The following is a 21,164-nucleotide window of genomic DNA, read 5'->3' as shown; positions in this document are numbered from 1 at the left end:
TTGTTTAAGACACCAACATTCATCTTGAAGTCCCGACTGCTCTGCTTCTGATCTAGCTCCCTGACTGTACAACCTGGGAAGACAGCAGCGGAGGGCCCAAGGAGTTGGACCCCTGCCACCCATGTGGGAGACTGGGATGGAGTTGCTGGCTCCTGCCTTCAGCATGGTCCAGACCTGGCTGCTGCGGCCATTTGAGGAGTACAGCAGATGGAAGATCTCTCTTTCACTCTCTCTCTCTCTCTCTCTCTCTGCCTCTCCCTCCTCCACCCCCACTCTGTCACTTCACTTTTCAAATAAATAAATCTTTTATTAAAAAAACCACTAACCCTGAGAAAAGAGGCCTAAGAAGTTGAAATACTTGAGACCAAATAGCTCAGTTGGTGGTGAAACCAGGGCTAGAAGCTTAAGCAATGCTTAAGCATCTCCAAAAGAAAAGCCAGCTAGGAAAAGCCAATTTCCAACTCCCCATTCTCCCATTCTGCAGTCACTCCTCTCTCAACCAAGCTTCAGAAAAGTGCCTGGGGGCTGGCGCTGTGGCACAATAGGTTAATCCTCCACCTGCAGCGAGGGCATCCCATATGGACAAGGGTTCTAGTCTCAGCTGCTCCTCTTCCAATCTAGCTCTCTGATATGGCCTGAGAAAGCAGTAGAAGATGGCCCAAGTCCTTGGGCCCTTGCACCCACGTGGGAGACCAGGAAGAAGCACCTGGCTCCTGGCTTTGGATGGTCACAGCTCTGGCTGTTGCAGCCATCTGGGGACTGAACCAACGGAAGGGATGTGGGGCATGAGCGTGGCCATGGCATGGCCAGGCCAGGCCCGGGGGCTCCGCATGCGCAGCTGCTCCAGGGTGCCCCCGCCCGAGCTGCGCGGAACGAAGCCACGCGGAGCCAAGTAAGATGGCGCCCAGAGGAAGTAAGATGGGCGGAATCCAAAGTTGTTTACCACTAAAACTAACTGGCTGCGCAACATCAGGGGAGGTAACAAAACTAGTAACAAGTGTATAGACATAGGGCTAGTCCTATAGAAATCCCCCCATAAGGTGATTTTTTAAGTGATTGGTTGGTCCTTAGCCCTGCCCCAATGACTCTGCAGTTTTGTGTTATAAAAGGTACTATTATGCAAAAGGTAAATGAGTCCTTGCTAGACTTGGCTCCCCGCTGCGTCTGATTGTCTCCGGGACCAGGAGGCTGGGGAAACGGGCATGCGGCGCGCACTTACCTTTCCTCGGACCCAGTCCATCCTTGTACGGGTGGACTAAGACCCAACAAAGGGAGACCCTTTTCTCTGTCTCTCACTGTCTATAACTCTACTTCTCAAATAAATAAATAAAAATCTTAGAAAAGAAAAAGAAATGTGCCTGATCCTTTTGTGGTTCACCAATGTGAAGACTTGGCTTGCATACCTTTGTGTGAGATGTGTGTTCCTCCCACCTTGTATGACCTCTGCACTGTACACCCATTTGATGTGAGAAAAAAGGCAGGCAGGAAAGTGTCTATGTTCCACAAAGCAGCAGCAGCAGCATCCATAAAATGTTTGCAAATTAACAGAAACTGTCCTGCCAACTGAAATAGCTTTTGGTATTAGATCAGAGTTCAAATCTTAGCTCCTTCCACTTTCTAGGCAGGTAATTGGAGACAAATTACTTCTCTGAATCTCACTCATGGAATAAACAATGCCTTTTCAATATAGGGCTGTCAGTGGAAAGAACGGGGCCATCAAAGTAGGAGGTACCTTTCTCTGAAGGGAGGAGAGAACTTCCATTTTGACTATGGCCCTGTCGGAATAGGATCGAAGTTGTCAAACCCTAAAGGCTTCCATAGCCTCCGCAACTCATGGCTAGAGCCTAGGGAGATTACTGACGCCATAAACAAGAGTGTTAAATTGTTAAAGCAACATCAGGAGTCACTGTGTACTTATGTCCCATGTGAGATCTGTCCCTAATAGGTTGTCCAAGGTGAAGTAATGATATAGCTAGTACTGAAACAGTATTTTTACACTTTGTGGTTATGTGTGGGTGCAAACTGATGAAATCTTTACTTAGTATATACTGAAGCGATCTTCTGTATATAAAGATAATTGAAAATGAAAAAAAAAAAAAACCCTTGGTGTTAAATTGGAAATTACATAGAAAAGTAATCAATCTTTTTAAAAAAATATCATGTAGGATCTCTGTCATTAATATGATGTACACTGTTATTTAATGCTATAACTAGTACTCCAACAGTATTTTTTCACTTTGTGTTGCTATGTAAGGGCAAACTGTTGAAATCTTTATATATGCTAAACTGATTTTCTGTATATAAAGAGAATTGAAAATGAATCTTGATGGGAATGGAAGGGGAGAGCGAGTGGGAAAGGGGAGGGTTGCGGGTGGGGGGGAAGTTGGGGGGAAGCCTTTGTAATTCATAAGCTGTACTTTGGAAATTTATATTCATTAAATAAAAAAAATATATAGGGCTGTGACAGATAAAGCAAGATTGCACGGATTGAGTGCCCGCCCAGTGTCAGGACTGGAGGGAAAATACTGCGTGTGATCAGAGTAACATCCAGGGGATACCATCATGCGTTGTTATTTCCCAAGTATATGGAAAAGATGCAGAACCGAGGTGTTTCTCGGGGTACACACCTAGTTAAGAAAATAAATCTCAGAATGGAGGTTCTATGTGAGGTATAAACGGAATTTTCACCCAACCTCTATGCAGTGCCAGTTTCACGGCCAAATCCAGCTGCATCACATGGCTTGTCGGTCCCGAGGTGCGGGTGAACTGGGTGGCTGGAGCAAAGGGGAAGTGCTGGTGGTCTCAGGCTGGGGAGAAGGCGAGCAGGGTTTCGGTGGTAAGTCGCACCCAACTGTTTCACTTCGTCCTAGGCCATCCGCAGGGACCTGCCGCCACCTTCGAGCTTCCAGGGCAGCCTGCAGGGGGCCGTCGCCGCGGAGGAGGGGGCGGAGGCAGAGGCGGAGGCGGCACCCTGGGGCCGGGGAGGCCGGGACCAGCGCACAGACAATTCCGTTTTCCTGAGGCGGCTGCAGCACGGACGGCTGCCGCGGGCGCGGGGTGGGCCGGCCTGCGCGTGGGTTTGGAGGGAGCTGTCTGCTCCGGCACTGGAGCGTCCGGCCGCGGAGGGAGGAAGAGGAGGACTACCGGGAGGAGGTAGAGGCGGAGGAGAGCCACGCACCGAGCTCGCGCGAGCAGGACTGGCCCCTTTCACAGACCGCCGCGGAGAGGGGGAGGAGGCTCCGCCGAGGCCAGCGAGCGGGCGCCTCTCCTCGCCGGGTGCCGGTTCCATCCCGGGGCAGTGCCTTCCAGCAAACGCTGCAGCGGCCAGACGGATGCCAGGGCCACACGGCCGGCGCGCGGGTAGCCGCCGTCCCACGCGGGCTCCGGGCGCCCGGGGCTGCTGGTGAGTCGGCGCGTGCGTGCGTCCTGGGGAGCGCGCGCCGGCCGCGTGTGCCGGGGGCCCGCGGGCGGGGTCGGGTCCCGGGCTTGCCGGGTGGGGGTTGTTGCGCTTCGCGGCCCGCTGGCCTCCTCCTGAGCCCGCGCTGCCTGTGCGCCCCCGTGGCCGGCCCCGAGGGTCCTGCTTCACCTCTCGCGGAAGGCGGGAAGCCGCGGCTCCTGGTGGCGACGGGGACTCGGACCGTGACCTGTACGTGGGTGCGCGTGAGTTCCTGGCTCGCGCTAGGGTCGCAGCCTGGGCGATGAGGGCGACCTTCGGAGACCACCGCACTGTCTGGCGGTGCGTGGGGTGGAGGCGGGAGGGGCGGGGCTGGAAAACTGTTTTCTTTTTAACCCCTGCGAGGCGTGTCCCGGTGATACTACTTTTATACGGGTAACAAGCCCTTTTCCCTCACCCTGACTGTGGGAGCCTGCCTCCAAAGTCCCCGTTAAAATGCACAAAGAAATGGCATGTCACCGAAATTCTCCAGAACTCTCTCAAACAACCCACGCGGCCACTAGTCAAACGCCTAAGGTGCGTAAATGACTCAGAAGACAAAACTGAGCTAGAGTCCTGGAAAAAAAAAATCTCAGGTGTTGGGGGGTGGGGGCGGGGTGGCCTGCGTCCCGGAAATGCGTGTTGGGTGGGAAATACAGCTAAGGTCTTTCAGTTAGTCCCCGGAGCGCGCTGCTTTCCAAACGTGCTAATCGCTGAGAAGGAAATCAAGTCTTAGGTAGTAAACGTTTCCAAAACTATAATGGCTGTCACTAGGCCCTTCAAGGTCAGTAAACACAGATTTGTTCCAGCAGATAAATTACACCTGTGTGGTTGATTTCTTGTTGCAGTGTTTGCGAGGTGGTTTTCCGTGGTGGTTTTACCCAGAAATCAAGCCATTCTGGTGTGGACCATCCTCTCACCTACCTCCCCCCCACCCCCCCGCAACTGTTTCCATTGGCAATCTTACGTTTTCAGCACGAGTGCTACATTGAACTTGTAAAATATATCCCGCAGCTGGATTATAGTGGACATTTTGTAGCTCCACTATAAATACCAGTGTTTATTTTTAACACAAGTTGATGTCTGAGCAAGGCTCTCCTTGTTTACCGTTTGCTCCGGGAGCATCTTCATGCAAAGGCATGCCATGTTATTAGAATCAGCCTGGAAAATGAATTGGTTGCTTACTTTTTTGTTCGGGCACACATACTGCAAGTTGGCTGCTTTGGAATTTGTTTTTGAGTGGATGTTGGCTGTACTTATCTGCTGGTTCTTGGTAATTTTTTTTTTTTATTTGACAGGTAGAGTTATAGACAGTGAGAGAGAGACAGACAGAAAGGTCTTCCTTCCGTTGGTTCACTCCCCTAATGGCTGCTAGGGCCGGTGCTGCACCGATCCGAAGGCAGGAGCCAGGTACTTCCTCCTGGTCTCCCATGCGGGTGCAGGGACCCAAGCACTTGGGCCATCCTCCATTGCACTCCCTGGCCACAGCGGAGAGCTGGCCTGGAAGAGGAGCAACCGGGACAGAATCCGGTGCCCCGGTGCCCCGACCGGGACTAGAACCCCCGGGGTGCCGGCAACGCAGGCAGAGGATTAGCCTAGTGAGCCACGGCGCTGGCCTGGTTCTTGGTAATTTTAAGCAGCAGCTTATTAAAGCCTTTCACAAAGGAAGTGCCACTTAAATTGTACTGCAGAGACGCTAAGTCCTTTACCCTTATCTTAATCTTCAAGGTCAGTTTCTTGCCTACTTTTGCCCTGGTTCCTAGGGTTCTTATTGCCTGGGCTCTTGGAGGGAGTAGTGAGAGGGCCTGTTTCCTGGGGCTGTCCTCAGCAAGGACATTTGCTCCTGGAGGGGCCGGCATCTCAGGTTGGTTCCTGAGACAGGCTGATACAGTGCTTCCTTAGAGTTGCCTCTTCTGCTTTTCAGGACAGAGGACATGAAAACTACCTCGGTTTCCTCAGATCCCTACCTGCGGGACTCTTAGACCTATTTACAGCAACAGTCAGGGGGAGATTGCATTTTACACAGAAGAGAAGTCTGATAATTCATATCAGAGGCAGAAGAAATGTGAGAGGGAGTCATGGAGATGCTTCCCAGGAGGTGCCCAGTGCTTTCCTGGCAGAATTAAACATTTTCATTAATCTGAACTTGTGATTCTTTCTAACATTAGCATTATTTTTCTTGACCCTATAAGATTTACGGGTGTCTTTATTGGAACTACGAGAAATGGTTCATGGTTTTCCCTGAAAATATTAGAGCCGATTTCCTATCCCTTTGGGCTAATAGATTGCAGCTATTCATTAAGTATTTGTTAAACGAGTTACAAATTCTAGAATGTCTTCCAACCTAACTACATCAGCTGTTTCGGTATTAATTTTTTTTTAGTTATGACTTTGTATGAATTACCAAGCATTGTATCTAATTGAAGCCCAGTAGATGTATTCAGCTAAGAAGACCAACTTCAACTGACAGAACAATGATGATCTCTCTACAACAAAACAGAAAACACTGCCCTGGTACCCATTGACTTGCAGATTCCAGCCATGTGAACCTGTGAACTGTGCAGTTAGATGTGTGAGTTTACATTCAGAAGTCCTGAGTGGGCATCAGAATGTTCAACTCAGGAATAATCTGGATGGAGCTGCATCTGGATGTGGCTTTTGTCAAATTATTTGCATTTCAAAGCAAATCAGCTGGACTTCTAGTACAATCCTGCAACTTCTCTTGCTGAGTGGAGAGTCCAGCAAGGCAGCTGGCAGGTTGCTCAGTCTTCAAAGCACATATTGTTTGATTCTCTTTCAAATTTTAAATGAAATCCATGTTATTTTTGTCCAGTGATGGAGCTGGCTTAGAGACCTTAATTCAGAGTGCTGGTTACTTAGTAACTTGTGCTTATTAAAAGCAGTCCCTTGACATAAGCACCTGTGTTTCGCTTTGTTCTAGTTAACCTTTCAAGGTACTCTTTTGGAAATGGGTGTATTGTTTGGTCTGGAATATTAAGGGTGTTAGTCTTCCTTTTTTTTGTTTTAGTTTTGACTTTCCATCTCAATCATTAACAGTTCTTGTGATTCAGGATCTAAATTCAGGGTGAAAGATTAGAGAGCTAACTGAAATATACCTAGATAGTAACATTGCATTGTTTAAGAATAATGTAGATGTTCTCTTTGATATTCTTCCCTTTATGTCTTTCCTGTGTGGCTTTCACAGGAAAAAACAACTAAACTCAAACTTACTTTCTCCTGCTACACACTGAAAACATGGGCAAAGTGTCTGTGAATCAGGATGCCGACAACACCCTCCTTGGGTTCAATTAATTTGCTTGAGTGGCACATGGAACTCAAGGAAACAGTTTTCCTGGTTTACTATTAAGGATATACAAAGGAGATGGTTGGAGAGTTGCACAGGGCTAGGTATGGAGGAAGGTGTAGAGCTTCCATGCCCTCACTGGGCTTGCCACCTTCCAGGAACCTCCAGTTGTCGAGCTTTTGGGAAGTGCTCTAGACCCCGTCCTTTGGGGTTTTATGGCACTTAATCGCAGATCTAATACAGATAGACTGGTTGGTCTGTCTGTCCCAGTTCTTCAGAATTCCTTGCTTACTGGTACTGGACAGCGCTTCTCCTAAAATAAGTCTTATCCTGCCTACTGGCTTCGACAGTCTGCCCCAGACCTGGCTATTGTGGCCATTTGGGTAGTGAACCAGCACATGGAAGATAACTGTCCCTCTCTCTCCTTCTCCCTGTTTCTCTGTCACTCTGCCTTTTAAACAAACCAGTTTTAAAATAAATGATAGTTTTATTATCTATCATCATACAGATTAGGTCACAGAATTCCTGTGTGGCCTACCCCAGGATAGAAAAGTGGGGGAGATTAGAGCTTCTGTTACTTGCTTTAGAGAGGGAGTTACAAGATAGGAACCATGGTTGAAAACCAGAATACATGGATCATAGTTGTTGTTGTTTTTTTTTTCCAAACATTTACTTATTCATTTGAAAGTCAGAGCCACAGAGAGGTAGAATTAGAGTCAGAGTCAGAGCCAGAGCCAGAGTCAGAGAGAGAGGTCTTCCATCTGCTGGTTCACTCCCCAAATGGCAGCAATGGCCAGGGCTGAGCCAGGCCAAGCCAGGAGCTTCCTCCAGGTCTCCCACGTGGGTTCAGGGGCCGAAAGACTTAGGCCATCTTCTGCTACTTTCCCAGGTGATTTGCAGGCGGCTGGATCAGAAGTGGAGCAGCCAGGACTTCAGTCAGTATACAGATGGGATGCCAGCACTGCAAACGATGACTTTACCCACTATGTCACAGTGCCGACCCCTGGATTATAGTATTCTACCCTCTCTAATCAAGCTTCTTTCATTGTAAATAAGAATTAATTGAAATTCTCAAATATTTTCTTTTTTAAGAAAATTTACTTATTTGAAAGACAGAGGGAGAGAAATAGAAACATACAGACAGCTCCTATCCTAGAGCAGCTAGACCCCAGGTCAGGCCAAAGCCATTGCTGAGAATTCAGTCTGGGTCTCTCACATGGGTGGCAGGGACCCAACTGCTTGAGTAACCATCTGCTGCTTCCCAGGGTGTGCATTAGCAGGAAGCTGGAATTGGGAGTGGAGCTGGGACTTGAAACCAGGCACTCTGATATTGGATGTGGACATCTCAGGTGTTATCTTAACAGCTACACTAAACACCTGCCCTTATTATTTTTTTTTTCTACTGGGCCATGTCCAAAACTAAATACATAAAATAAAAAGCCACTTATCACCATTCTGAAGTAACACAAACACTGTTACTCTCCGCATAATGAAATGACATTCATAGCAAGTGTTTATTTGAACACTTGAATGAGAGTTAAAGGCATATTCTTCCATGTCGTATTAAAGCTCTTGAAAGCTGAGGGGTGGACTTTTATTTGATGTGCTAGCCAATTGTAGGTTCCTGGTAAGGAAGTACGTGTTGAAAGTATCCTTTTGAAAGCACACTTTGGCCGTTGGGTGGGGAACAGATGAGGAGAAGGAGGAGGTGGAGGTGATAATCTTATCAGGTGGTGACAGCCTGACAAACACTTCTGAGACCGAGGAGGGAAATGCCAGGCAGTCAGACCCCAGGATTTTATGTGGGTGAGGAGGACAGTGCAGCACAAGTGTGGTCATGGACATATTACCAACACATGCAGACATCTCCAGTCGATCACAGCATGCCGTCCTGCTGAGCTCTGGAATAACCACAGAACCTTGCAGACATTTGACAGATACTTGTCAATGAATGTTAGTTGTTAAATGTGCCGTATGCTAGCCACTGTACTCAGTTTTAAATTGTTATATCAAGACTGATGGCGTGGTTGGTTGGGAGCATGGTTTCTTTCTGCTGCTTATTAATTGTGTGTCCTTGGGCAAGTCACTTCTCTGAGCATGTTTCCTCATCTTTCAATTAGGCTGTTAGTTTAAGGCCTTGGGAAGGGTTAAATGAATAATAGGAATAAATAGAAAGCACTCGGAAAAGTCTATGTCAGTAGGTGTTTGATGTGTGTTTGTTGCTATTAATTCATAAAACAACCTTAACGAAGTAGGTACCATTTGGCATTAAGTTGAGATTAAAAATTGAGGTACAAAGAGGTTAGGTAAGTTGCTCAGCGTCAAGACTGATAGAGCTGGGAGTCAGACCCAGATGGCCTGACTCCAGTGCCTGCTTTCCTAACCTGTGTGTATCCTTCTCTCCTTCACTACATGCCAGGTGTGGAGGTGCTGATTGGAGTTAGAGATGTGTGAACTGGTCCTCATGCAGCTTCAAGACTCCAGTCATCTCCAATGCAGATTTGCCATTTCCAGTATAGAATTAGCACCCACGGGGCTAGTGCGCCACACCGCACTAGGTTAATCGTTCGTCTGTGGCGCCGGCATCCCATATGGGCACCAGGTTCCAGTCCCGGCTGCTCCTCTTCTAGTCCAGCTCTCCGCTGTGGCCCAGGAAGGCAGTGGAGGATGGCCCAAGTGCTTGGGCCCTGCATCCACATGGGAGACCAGGAGGAAGCACCTGGCTCCTGGCTTCGGATTGGCGCAGCTCCGGCTGTAGCGACCACTTGGGGAGTGAACCAATGGAAGGAAGACCTTTCTCTCTCTCTCTCTCTCACTGTCTAACTCTGCCTGTCAATAAATAAGATCTTAAAAAAAAGAAAAGAATTAGCACCCAGGTTATTGCACAAAATTTTTGCTCTTTTCCTGTGGTGTTCTGGTATTTTATAAATAATGTTTGACATTAAGCTCTTTTTAAAAAAAAATAATTTATTTACATATTTGAAAGAGTTACAGACAGACAGAGATCTTCCATGTGCTGTTTCATTCCCCACATGAACACAATTGCTAGGGCTGGGCCAAGCTGAAGCCAGAAGCCAGGAGCTTCATTTTTCTCAGGCTGTTAACAAGGAGCTGGATAGGAAGTAAAGTAGCTGGGACTCTCTCTGGTGCTCATATGGGATGCTGGTGTCACAGGTGGCAGCTTTACCTGCTACACCACAACGCCAGCCCTGACTTTAAGTTCAAATTATTTTCACATATTCTTTAAAATGGATTATTATGATTTTATTTTTTGCCCAACTCAATTGAGATATAGAACACATACATCTCTTATACAGTAATTCTTTGTTGGAGGTCAAGGGGAGGTTATGCCTCAGTAAGATAATGTATCAGATTCTGGGACAGGTATCAGGATTCCAAAAAATTACTATGTCATCCACCTCTCTCCATGGTCTTTGAGTCACATATATCTGCTATGTGTGAGATATCGTGGTGGGATGATTACATTCCTAACCACTTTTTATTCGTGGTGTTCAGAGTATTTTCTAGATAATGGCAAGGTAAGTTTTAGCTGTTCTTTGACCTGTTGAAGTAATTATATCTAATTATAAGTGACCAGATTTTAAATATAGGTGGAAAAACTGTTGTGGCAATGAAGAATAGAAAATTCCTCCAGATTTTTAGGCTAGAATCTGCCATCACTGACTTCAAATTGTCTGCATTACTGCATTAATTCTTATAGTTCTTTGTTCTCATAACTTTTAAAGAACCTATAAGCAGTATTTTTTTTCTAAGTAGTTGAAAGTTTTTCTTAGTCTTCTATAAAGTTCATGGATAAACCGTGAATTATGTAGTTTAAGAAAATTTTTAAATCTGATCTTAAAAAATATATTCTTTGATTTACCCTTTTGTGTCAATTATGCATTTCTTAATTTCACTGAAGTTCAATTCACTTGAAAGAAGCTATTTTTAGGGGCAGGTGTTTAGTCTAGAGGTTGACACCCACAGTCCATGTGGTAGTATCTGGGTTTAATTTCTGGCTTCAGCTCCCAACTCATCTTCCTGCTAGTGCAGACCCCGCAAGGCAGGTGATGGCCCAAGAAATTGAGTTCTTGCCATCCACGTGTGAGACCTGAATTGAGTTTCTGGTTAAGGTTTCTGCACTCACCCAGACAAAGCCGCTGCAAGTATGTGGGGAGTGACCCAGTAGATGGCGGGGGGAGGCAGCAATAGGGGGCTCTCTTGCTCTCTCTCATAAATAAATTTCTAATTTTTTAAAAAGAATCTTTATAAATTTCATGATTTAAACCTTTGTTAAGGGTGATAAAATTTAGGTTTGATAGAGTTGTCATTTTGTTCTGTTTTTAACTTTTTTCTATACTTGTTTCTCAATGGCATTCCAGTAAGTGAACCAACCACTCAGCAAAAGTTCATACAGGAAGTAACTGGTAAAGGATTTGTCACCAATTATTAATTTTGATTGTTATACTTGATGATTTTTATGGGTGAATTTGGAAACAGGTCACTGATGACTCATTTTTAACCCTTTGTCACTCCAGGTGGCTTGAAAAAGTACCTTCCTATTTTGTATTTGCCTGTGGTTCAGAGAGAAGTCCCCATGTGGGTTTCCTGTGAGAGTGCTACATTTATTTAAAAGTCAGTGGTTGGGCCAACAGTGCACCTTAAATTAAAAGCAGAAGGAAAACTGCAGTCAGTATGGTGATTGTGTCTAAATTCAGCTCATCTAAAGACCTTGTGATTTCATTTCTCCTGTCTGGAAACGCGCATGCCACAGAAGTCTATGCTGCAGTCTTCCAGTGGATTCTCTCTAGCCCTTTTTTCTACTCTTTTTTTGTCCTTGAAATGTTGATTTATAAATCGTTCCACAAGATAAGTTCTCTTTAACAGTAGGAGGAAATGAACATAGTACGTGGATTGTATTAGAAAAGGGAAGGCCTGGAATAAACCCTTCTTAGATTAGAGTTTCTGTTTAACACAGTAGAGAAACTGTTACAGAATTCATACAGCACTTAAGCAAAAGAAGTAAACAAAATTAAAATAACTTGGAATCACTGGCAGGTATGGAACTTTGTTTTTCCAATTAACAACAATTTCAGGAAATTAAAATACAGATATGAAAATAAAAGTAACTAACCATTATGTTTTCATGGTATATACTGTCACTCTCTCTCTCTCTGTTTTTTTTTTTTTTTTTAAGATTTATTTATTTATTTGAAAAGGCAGAGTTACAGAGGGAGAGAGAGAAGAGAAGCAGAGAGAGAGATCTTCCATTCACTGGTTCACTCCCCAGTTGACTGCAATGGCCGGAGCTGAGCCTATCTGAAGCCTGGAGCTTCTTCTGGGTCTCCCACATGGGTGCAGGGGCCCAATCACTTGGGTCGTTTTCCACTGCTCTCCCAGGAGCATTAACAGGAAGCTGGATCCAAAGTGGAACAGCCGGGACCTGATTTGGGGCCCACATGGGATGTCGGCACCGCGGAAGGCGGTTTAACCTGCTGCACCACAGGACTGGCCCTGTCACTTTTCTTTTTTCAAGTATATTGTTGAAAGATCTACAAAGGTAACTTGGGCAGTAATTCTCAAATTAGGCTCAAAGAAATAAAATATGTTCTCCATCCCACCCCATAGATTAGTATTCAGAAAGCTTGTGTTGAGCCTGGAAGCCTTATTATTATTTTTAAAAATATTTATTTATTTATTTATTTATTTATTTATTTTTTAGACAGGCAGAGTTAGACAATGAGAGAGAGACAGAGACAGAGAGAAAGGCCTTCCTTTTTCATTGGTTCATCCCCCAAATGGCCGCCACGGCCAGCCCGCTGTGCTGATCCGAAGTCAGGAGCCAGGTGCTTCCTCCTGGTCTCCCATGCGGGTGCAGGGCCCAAGGACTTGGGTCATCCTCTATTGCCTTCCCGGGCTACAGCAGAGGGCTGCACTGGAAGAGGAGCAACTGGGACAGAATCCGGCACCTCAACGGGGACTAGAACCCGGGGTGCCAGCGCCGCAGGCGGAGGATTAGCCAAGTGAGCTGTGGCACTGGCAAAAATATTTATTTATTTGAAAGACAGAGACACAGAGAGAGAAGGAGGGAGGGAGAGAGACAGGGAGGGAGGGGGAGAGAGAAAAAAGTGAAAGATCTTTCACTTTGCTGGTTCACTTCTCAAATGGCCTCAATGGCCAGAGCTAGGTCAGGCCAAAGCCAGGAGCTAGGAGCGTTTTCCAGGTTTCCCACATGGGTACAGGGGCCCCAGACTTAGTCCATCCTCTGCTGCTTTCCCAGGCATTTTATCAGGGAGATGGATCAGAAGTGGAGCAGCCAGGATGTGAACCAGCACGCTTATGGGATGCCAGCGCTGCAGGGTAGAAACCTGGGGGCCAAGGGTTTATGTGGTAGGTTTGCCTGCTCTGTATGCAGTCAGTAAGTTGGTCTTTCCTGGAGCTGCATGTTATGGTGTGTAACGCTAAGGCTACCCAGCTCAGCCATCGACCAGATCAGCCCTTCTGGATTTAGAAAGCTCTTGAATAAGTGTTACAATTACCACTACCATGTAATACTGTGAGGTGAGCAGGGCACAGTTACTCTCACTTAAACCATAGAATTAGTAGAGTAATTTATCAGAATTCACATGTGTAGAAATTGGTAGGCCTGGAATTCGAATAAATAATAATCTACTCAAAGCTTCTAGGTCTAAGAAAAGGTATAATTTGCCTGATTATAAAGTGATGCAGGGGCCGGCGCTGTGGCTCACTTGGTTAATCCTCCACCTGCAGCGCCGGCATCCCATATGGGCACCGGGTTCTAGTCCCAGTTGCTCCTCTGCTGTGGCCCGAGAAGGCAGTGGAGGATGGCCCAGGTCCTTGGGCCCTGCACCCGCATGGGAGACCAGGAGGAAGCACCTGGCTCCTGGATTTAGATTGGCGCAGCTCCGGCCGTGGCAGCCATTTGGGGGATGAACCAATGGAAGGAAGATCTTTCTGTCTTTCTCTCTCTCACTGTCTATAACTCTACCTGTCAAATAAATAAATAAAAATCTTTAAAAAAAATAAAGTGATGCAAACTGGGGTAGGCATTGTGGAGTGGGATAAGCTGCCCCTTGGGAAGCCCACATTTCATGTCAGAGGACCAGTTTGAATCCTGGCTCCTCCACTTCTGATTCCAGCTTCCTGCTAACGCATTTTGGGAAGCAGCAGATCACAACTGAAGTGCTTAGGCCCCTGCCGCCCCCGTGGGAGACCCAGCTTGAATGCTAGGCTCTTGACTTTAACCTGATCCAGCTATGGCTGTTGTGGACATTTGGGAAATGATCCAATGGACAGAAGATGGATCTCTCTCTCTCTCTCTCATTAGCAGGAAAGTGGATTGGAAGTGGAGTAGCTGGGACTCTGAACTGGCACTTAGATATGGGATGTGGGTGTCCCAAGAGAAAACTTGACCTACTGTGCCACAGTGCCCACTGCTTTTTAATTAAATTCTGCTTTTTAATTACTAGTGAATTTAAAGTTTTTACATTAGCTCTTTTATATTTCTCTTATGATTTGTTTCATGGAATTTGTCCACTTTTATTTGATTTGTTATCTATTATTGTTCTGCAAATGCTTTAAAGATAATGGATGCCATCATTAATGTATTTCCTCCCTCCCTTTTTTTCTTTTACTTGCTGAAAATATTTTGAAGGGTACTATTGGAACATTAAACTTTGTCATTTTAAAATAACTTCAGACTTCCAAAAGATGGTGGGTACAGTACAGCAGGTTCCTCTACATCCTTTACCCAGATTCCCCAGTGTTAGCAACATAATCATAGTAGTTGTCAAAATCAGGAAATTAGGCCGGCGCCGCGGCTCACTAGGCTAATCCTCCGCCTTGCGGCGCCGGCACAGTGGGTTTTAGTCCCGGTCAGGGCACCGATCCTGTCCCGGTTGCCCCTCTTCCAGGCCAGCTCTCTGCTGTGGCTAGGGAGTGCAGTGGAGGATGGCCCAAGTGCTTGGGCCCTGCACCCCATGGGAGACCAGGAGGAAGCACCTGGCTCCTGCCATCGGATCAGCGCGGTGCGCCTGCTGCAGCGCGCTACCGCGGCGGCCATTGGAGGGTGAACCAACGGCAAAAGGAAGACCTTTCTCTCTGTCTCTCTCTCACTGTCCACTCTGCCTGTCAAAAAAAAAAAAAAATCAGGAAATTAATGTTGATACAGTACTATTGTATCATCTACAATCTTTTTTAAAAAAGATTTATTTATTTATTTGAAAGAGTTACACAGAGAGAGAAGGAGAGGCAGAGAGAGAGAGGTCTTCTGTCTGCTAGTTCATTCCCCCCCATGGCCACTGATCTGAAGCCAGGAGCCAGGAGTTTCTTTCGGGTCTCCCATGTGGGTGCAGGGGCTCAAGGGCTTGGGCCATCTTCTACTGCTTTTCCAGGCCATAGTGGAGAGCTGGATCAGAAGTGGAGCAGCTGGGTCTCCAACTGGTGCTCATATGGGATGCCAGCACTGCAGGTGTCGGCTTAACCCGCTACACCACAGTGCCAGCTCCTCTTCTACAACCTTAACAAAAGTCTCTGGTCAAGGATCCCATCCAGGGTCACAATTATGTTTCCTTGTGTCACTTGCATGTCTGTTAGTGTGTACCGTTTCCTCAGTCTTTCTGTCTTATGGTCTTGACTCTTTTTGGGAACACTGGCTGGGTATTTTATACAAAAATCTCATGACTTGCATTTGTCCGATGCTTCTTCATGAATGTATAATAAAGGGTGTGACCTAGTCTAGTGATGGTAAAAAATACCTTATCTGAAGAACAGATGCTTAAGCCAACATTGGCAACCTGGGTAGGAAGTAAAGTGTGAGCTGAGGGTGAGGGTCATTCACACCGACTTTTCACACTGCATCTCTGCAGCTGGGAAGACGCCAGTAGGTGCAAGAGATGGTGTGAAAGGAGGCAGCAGCATCAGATCCAGACCTGTGGAGGCTGTTAGGGATATACAGTAGACCCCTGCCCCTTTCCACTGTTTCAACCTGTGGGGTTTCAGTTACCTGTGGTCTACAAGAAGGAAGAGCTCAGTCCAGCAAGGTACTTCGAGAGAGAGACAGAGAGCATTCACGTTACTTTTATTACAGTACATGTTTATAATTGCTCTAGTTTATTTAGTTATTGTTGTTAATATCTTCTTGTGCCTAATTTATAAGTTAAACTTTATCAAAGGTATGCATGGTGGGGGCGGGGGGGGGACACAGCATCCATAGAATCTGGTGCTATCCAAGGTTTCAGGAATCCTACTTGGGGGTAGGGTTGTGACGTAATGAGAACTGCTATATATTACTAACAATACTGGAAAGCCATTACAGTGATTTAAGCAAAGAAATAATAGGATCTGAATCAGAATTTTAAAAGTCACCAACCTTTTCTAAAAGTCACCAACCTTTTCTACGTAGAGTTAATAAAAGAGGGGCAAGATTGAAACAAATAGACCAACAGAAGGCTGTTCCTGCAGTACAGACAGAAAAGAGCGGCTTCCTGAAATGATGGTGAGAAGATGGAGATGTGAGGAATTCTGGAGAATGAGTCCTAATCTGTAGGTGTAAGTGGTGAGATGGAATTGAGTTGAAAGAGGGGCAAATTCAGGATTCTGCTAGGGTTTATGTAGTTGATTGAATGTTGGTACCACTCATAAAAATGGAAGACATTTCTTTCCCTTCTGCCGGTGAACTCCGAAGTGTCACCGTCTCCACCTCCCTCAGGTGCTGATGCTTGTGACATCTTTGCTTACTCCATGCTCTCATATCTCAGTGTGTCCACATAGATCTTACTTTGTATGACTTCTCAGAATCTCCCCTAGTGTCCATCTATTCTTCTCTGTTTCCTTTGGTCCTCATCGGATCAAATCTGGGCTAACTCATTCTACAGTTGCACACCCGCTTCCTCTCTGGGCTGCCAGCTTCTCTCCGCTCTTACTTTTTTCCGTCTCTGCCACACTGTTTCAGTTTAATAAATGTGTACTAAACGCCCCGTTTATGAAGATCACTTTTTTGGTCGGAGTTGAAAATTAAGTTGGAAGTTAAACATATTTAAAGAAACTTGGATGTCAATTCCCAATTTTAATTGGAAGCAGAAGGGAAAAAGGTCATTTTGCTTAGTTGTTAAAAAAAAGACTTTATCCTTTTCTCCTTGCATAAGAATAAATTACCTGAAGATTAAAGATATTTATCCAAAAATTCTTGACCATAAAATACGAGAAGGAAAGAGTAGTAGACATATTTAAAATTTTTTATGGTCAGTAAGTTTGGAGATATTTTAACAAATGTTGAGCGACATAGATACAGTAAAAAAAGAAAACTATTGGATAGGTTAATTTTTTTCATTTTTATGTAAAAAGAAAACAATTTTAATAAAGAATTTGAGCTAAATATGTGTAGAAAGAATGATGGAAATAGGAAAATCACTGTTTTTAAACAATAAAAATAGTTTTAGGCAAAAATCATCTTTGGTTGCTAAAATTAGTAGCCAGTGATATGTTTGCATAGTCTCAAAATAACTCCCTTCACGGTGTTTTTTAATTCCAAAAGGAGAAATGTTATCTTCTCAGGGGAGGAATCTGACAGGCCTACCTTAAACAAATGAGAAAGTTAATGTCACCAGTAGTTGGAAGAATCAGTGATGTGTGTGTCTCCTGATGCATGGGACAATGGCACACTATCACTTATAAGGTATTTTGCCAAAAACAAACTTGTAAAACTTCCATTGTTCCCTGTACAAGTATTTCATCTTTGTAGCAGTTACCACTATTTTCTTTTAGAAATTTTCTTAAATTTTTAATTATTATTTATTTTTTTATTTATATTTGAAAGGCAAAGAGAGACATAATCAGAGATACAGAGACAGGCAGAGAGATATATTCCATCTATCAGTTTACTCTCCAAATGCCTTTAGTAGTCAGGGTTGGGCCAGGCTGAAGCCACGAGCCTGGAATTCAATGGGGGTCTTCCACTTGGGTGTCAAGGACTCAAGTATGTGGGCCATCGTATGTTGTCTCTCAGGGTGTGCGGGGACTGGAACACAGACACTCCAGTGTGGGGTGTGGGCATCCCGAGTGGCATCTTAACTGCATTGTCAAGTGTGCACTCCACAGTTTCCATAAATTAAATAATTATGGAGATAATTGTTTGATATCTTTACGTTATTCTTCCCTAATACTTCCTATGAGAAAAATGTGGAGTTTTTAACCTCAGTATTCCTGCCTTGTTCCCATTGTATCACCAGATCCTAGCACAAAATAATATTAAATAATAGTGAGTAAATAAATGTATTGGAAGCTAGAAATATTTGTGAGAAATATGTATTTAGCATTGGAACGTACTGAACAAGAAATCACAGTTGGATATCCTAGAGGAAACAGATGGAGGACATTAGAAGGTCCAATGCTAAAGCTCAAACTAAGCTGACGTCATGAAAATAGTGTGTCCTGTGGAAGATATGTCAAGAGAAATGACAGGAAATTAGCATTTGAGAAGCAGAGTGATGGTGAAGGAAAAAAAGGGAAATACCTCTATTAATAGAGGTCCAAGCAAGAATTGTTCTAAAGTAGATAATATTTAGCAGAAAAAGACCATACATGGAGGGAGCTATTTGCAATTGTATTAGAGGAATTTTATTTGATGCAGTGGGTCTCAAGTTTTACTCTAAATTTTTATTATTTTAATTTTTAAATGTATTTATTTATATGAAAGGCAGACACATGCATATAGAGAAGAAAGAGGGAGACTACTCCCATCCTCTGGCTCAGTCCTCAGATGCCCACAATATCAGGGGCTGGGCCAGGCCAAACCAGGAGCTAGGAAGACAGTCTGCTAATGCACATGTGGGCGGCAGGGAACTGAGTATGTGATCTGTCACCCCTGCCTCCCATATGTGCATTGGCAGGAAGCTGAAATCTGAAACCATACTGGGACTCAAATCCAGGCGCTATGCTATGGGATGCTGGCATCCCATGCAGTGTCTTTTTTTAAAAATTTTAAGTTATATAAGTTTCATATATTTCATATATACAGATTTAGGAACATAGTGACCCTCCCTCCCACTCTTCTTCCCACTCCATCTCACATTCCCACTGTTAATTTTTACAAGGATCTATTTTCAGTATACTTAAATGATTGTGTAGTTAACCCTACTCGAAGTAAAAAAGTTCAACAAGTAATATGAAGAGGAGAAAAAAAAAAAAAAAAACACTGTTCCTCAATGGAAAAGACAAGAGCTATAGACAGACAGTCATCAAATCTCAAAATGTCTATTTCACTCCAATACATTACATTTCAGGTACTCAATTAGTTACCTCGGATCAGGAAAAACAAGATATCTGTTTTGGGAACTGGTTTATTTCACTAAGTATAATGTCTTCCAGTTGCATCCAACTTGTGAAAAACAAGCAGTGTCGGACGGCGCCACGGCTCACTAGGCTAATCCTCCGCCTGCGGTGCCGGCACACCAGGTTCTAGTCCTGGTCGGAATGCCAGATTCTGTCCCGGTTGCTCCTCTTCCAGTCCAGCTCTCTGCTGTGGCCCGAGAGGGCAGTGGAGGATGGCCCAAGTGCTTGGGCCCTGCACCCGCTTGGGAGACCAGGAGGAAGCACCTGGCTCCTGGCTTCGGATCGGTGCAGGCCGCTGGCAGTAGTGGCCATTTGGGGGGTGAACCAACAGAAGGAAGACCTTTCTCTCTGTCTCTCTCACTATCTAACTCTGCCTGTCAAAAACAAACAAACATACAAGCAGTGTCTTCATCATTGCACCAAATGCCCATTCTTGTCCTCAAATTTTTGTTTTTGTTGTTCTTAAAATTTATTTATTTATTTGAAAGACAAAGTTAGAGAGAGAGAGGGCGAGACAGAGAGATCTTCCATCTGCTGGTTTATTCCCCCAAATGGCCTCAATGGCCAGAGCTGGGTCAGACCAAAGCCAGGAGCCAGGAGCTTCTTCCAGGGGCCAAGTACCTAGGCCATCTTCTGTTGCTTTCCCCAGGCACTTTAGTGGGGAGCTGGATGGAAATTGAGCAGCCAGGACTCAAATTGGTGCCCGTTTGGCATGTTGGTGCCACTAGTGGCAGTGTTACCTGCTATGCCACAGCATCAGTAGCCGGGTCTCATGTTTTGATATGCATGAAGCTACCCTGGACTGGGTTGATGAAACACAGAGACACTTGGGATATCCTTCACAGAAATTGTGACTCAGTGAAGTCTAAAAATAGGTGTTTTTGTAGTTAGAATCCCCGTCTTCAACCAAAAATTGTAGTGTAGGTGGTCAAGGAACTATGGTCAGGGGAAACTTAAGTCAAATTTAGGGGGTATAGCTACAGGGAAGGAAGGAGTGATGGGCAGACAGGCAGAGCTGATGGCCTGCTTTCTAACAACTTTGCCAGAATAATGGTGCTTCAATAGTTTTAAAAACAAATTACCAGGGAACGTTGTGGAGGACACTGCCATTTTTGGTTTTGTCTACTACAGTGAAGAGATTGTCCCTAGTAAGACCAAATACATGAGTGCGCCAACTCACTGGCACATGTTCAGCAGTTAATATTCTTGTAACTACGGAACATTGGAGAAACAATGAATGACAGTTGTTTCAGGATTGCCATCTTTTGCTTTTACATAATCCTGCAGGACCAGATCCATTTGTTGAAGTACTATCTGTAGGAAATTTATGAAAATTAAATAAAATCGACTAATCCTGACCAACAGCTGACCCCTTTTCTGAGCTTCAGACAAGTGCCAGGCAGGAGATATGATGTGATATTGAAATGTGTTTGTGACTTATTATACTCCATTGAATTAAGCATCCTTCAGATAATATTTTCTTAAAAGCAATTTGCAATAAAAAAGAAGTATATTAAAATGTACAATAAAGTTTAGTGTCTTATGAGTGGCTTATCTTGAGACTGTATAATTTCTAAAAACTTTTAGTATTTTAATTGCAGAAGAGCAAAACTAACATGCCTATATGGATTTATGATGAAAAAACACCTGTGCACGAAATAAATTTCTCGACACCTCAAATTAACTTATTAAATGTTTTATAATGCATATTAATCAAATCATCCCATTAAAAAGTCCTAAATTAGTACATTTATGATTATGTGAAAAGCCTATTGAATGACACAAAATTCAGAATTTATAATAAAACCCAGAAAACTTTGAATTAAACTATTTTAGTAGAATAATTATGCTTTTAAAATTCTTTTTTAAATTTTTAGTTTTATTTTATTTGTAACAGTGAAAGAGAGACAGATATTTTCCCTCAATTGTTCAGTTATCAAATGCCACAACATCCAGGAATGGGCCAGGTTGCAGCTAGCAACCCAGAAGTCCATCCAGGTCTCCCATGTGGATGACAAGGACCTAAGTATTTGAACCATCATCTACTGCTTCCCAGGATGTGTGTTAGCAGGAAAC

General features: G+C 44.5%; 1 protein-coding gene and 1 non-coding gene across 4 annotated transcripts in view; both read left to right on the top strand.

The window, feature by feature from the left end:
* Positions 1 to 1,361: 1,361 nt before the first annotated feature.
* Positions 1,362 to 1,466, top strand: LOC133776449 (small nucleolar RNA U13). The gene has a single exon (XR_009868395.1). It is a non-coding gene; the product is annotated as a small nucleolar RNA U13 (small nucleolar RNA).
* A 1,550-nt stretch (positions 1,467 to 3,016) lies between these two features.
* Positions 3,017 to 21,164, top strand: part of STAMBPL1 (STAM binding protein like 1) — a 53,198-nt gene continuing 35,050 nt past the window's right edge. For all 3 annotated transcript variants that reach the window (XR_009868337.1, XM_062214785.1, XM_062214783.1), the window contains exon 1: positions 3,017 to 3,403. The gene's annotated coding sequence lies outside the window, so the exon portion shown is untranslated. The remainder of the gene's footprint in view (positions 3,404 to 21,164) is intronic.

The sequence above is a fragment of the Lepus europaeus genome, chromosome 17 (genome assembly GCF_033115175.1).
Source record: "Lepus europaeus isolate LE1 chromosome 17, mLepTim1.pri, whole genome shotgun sequence".
In the NCBI taxonomy this organism is placed as follows: Eukaryota; Metazoa; Chordata; class Mammalia; order Lagomorpha; family Leporidae; genus Lepus; species Lepus europaeus.
This window is presented reverse-complemented; position numbering and strand designations above follow the sequence as displayed.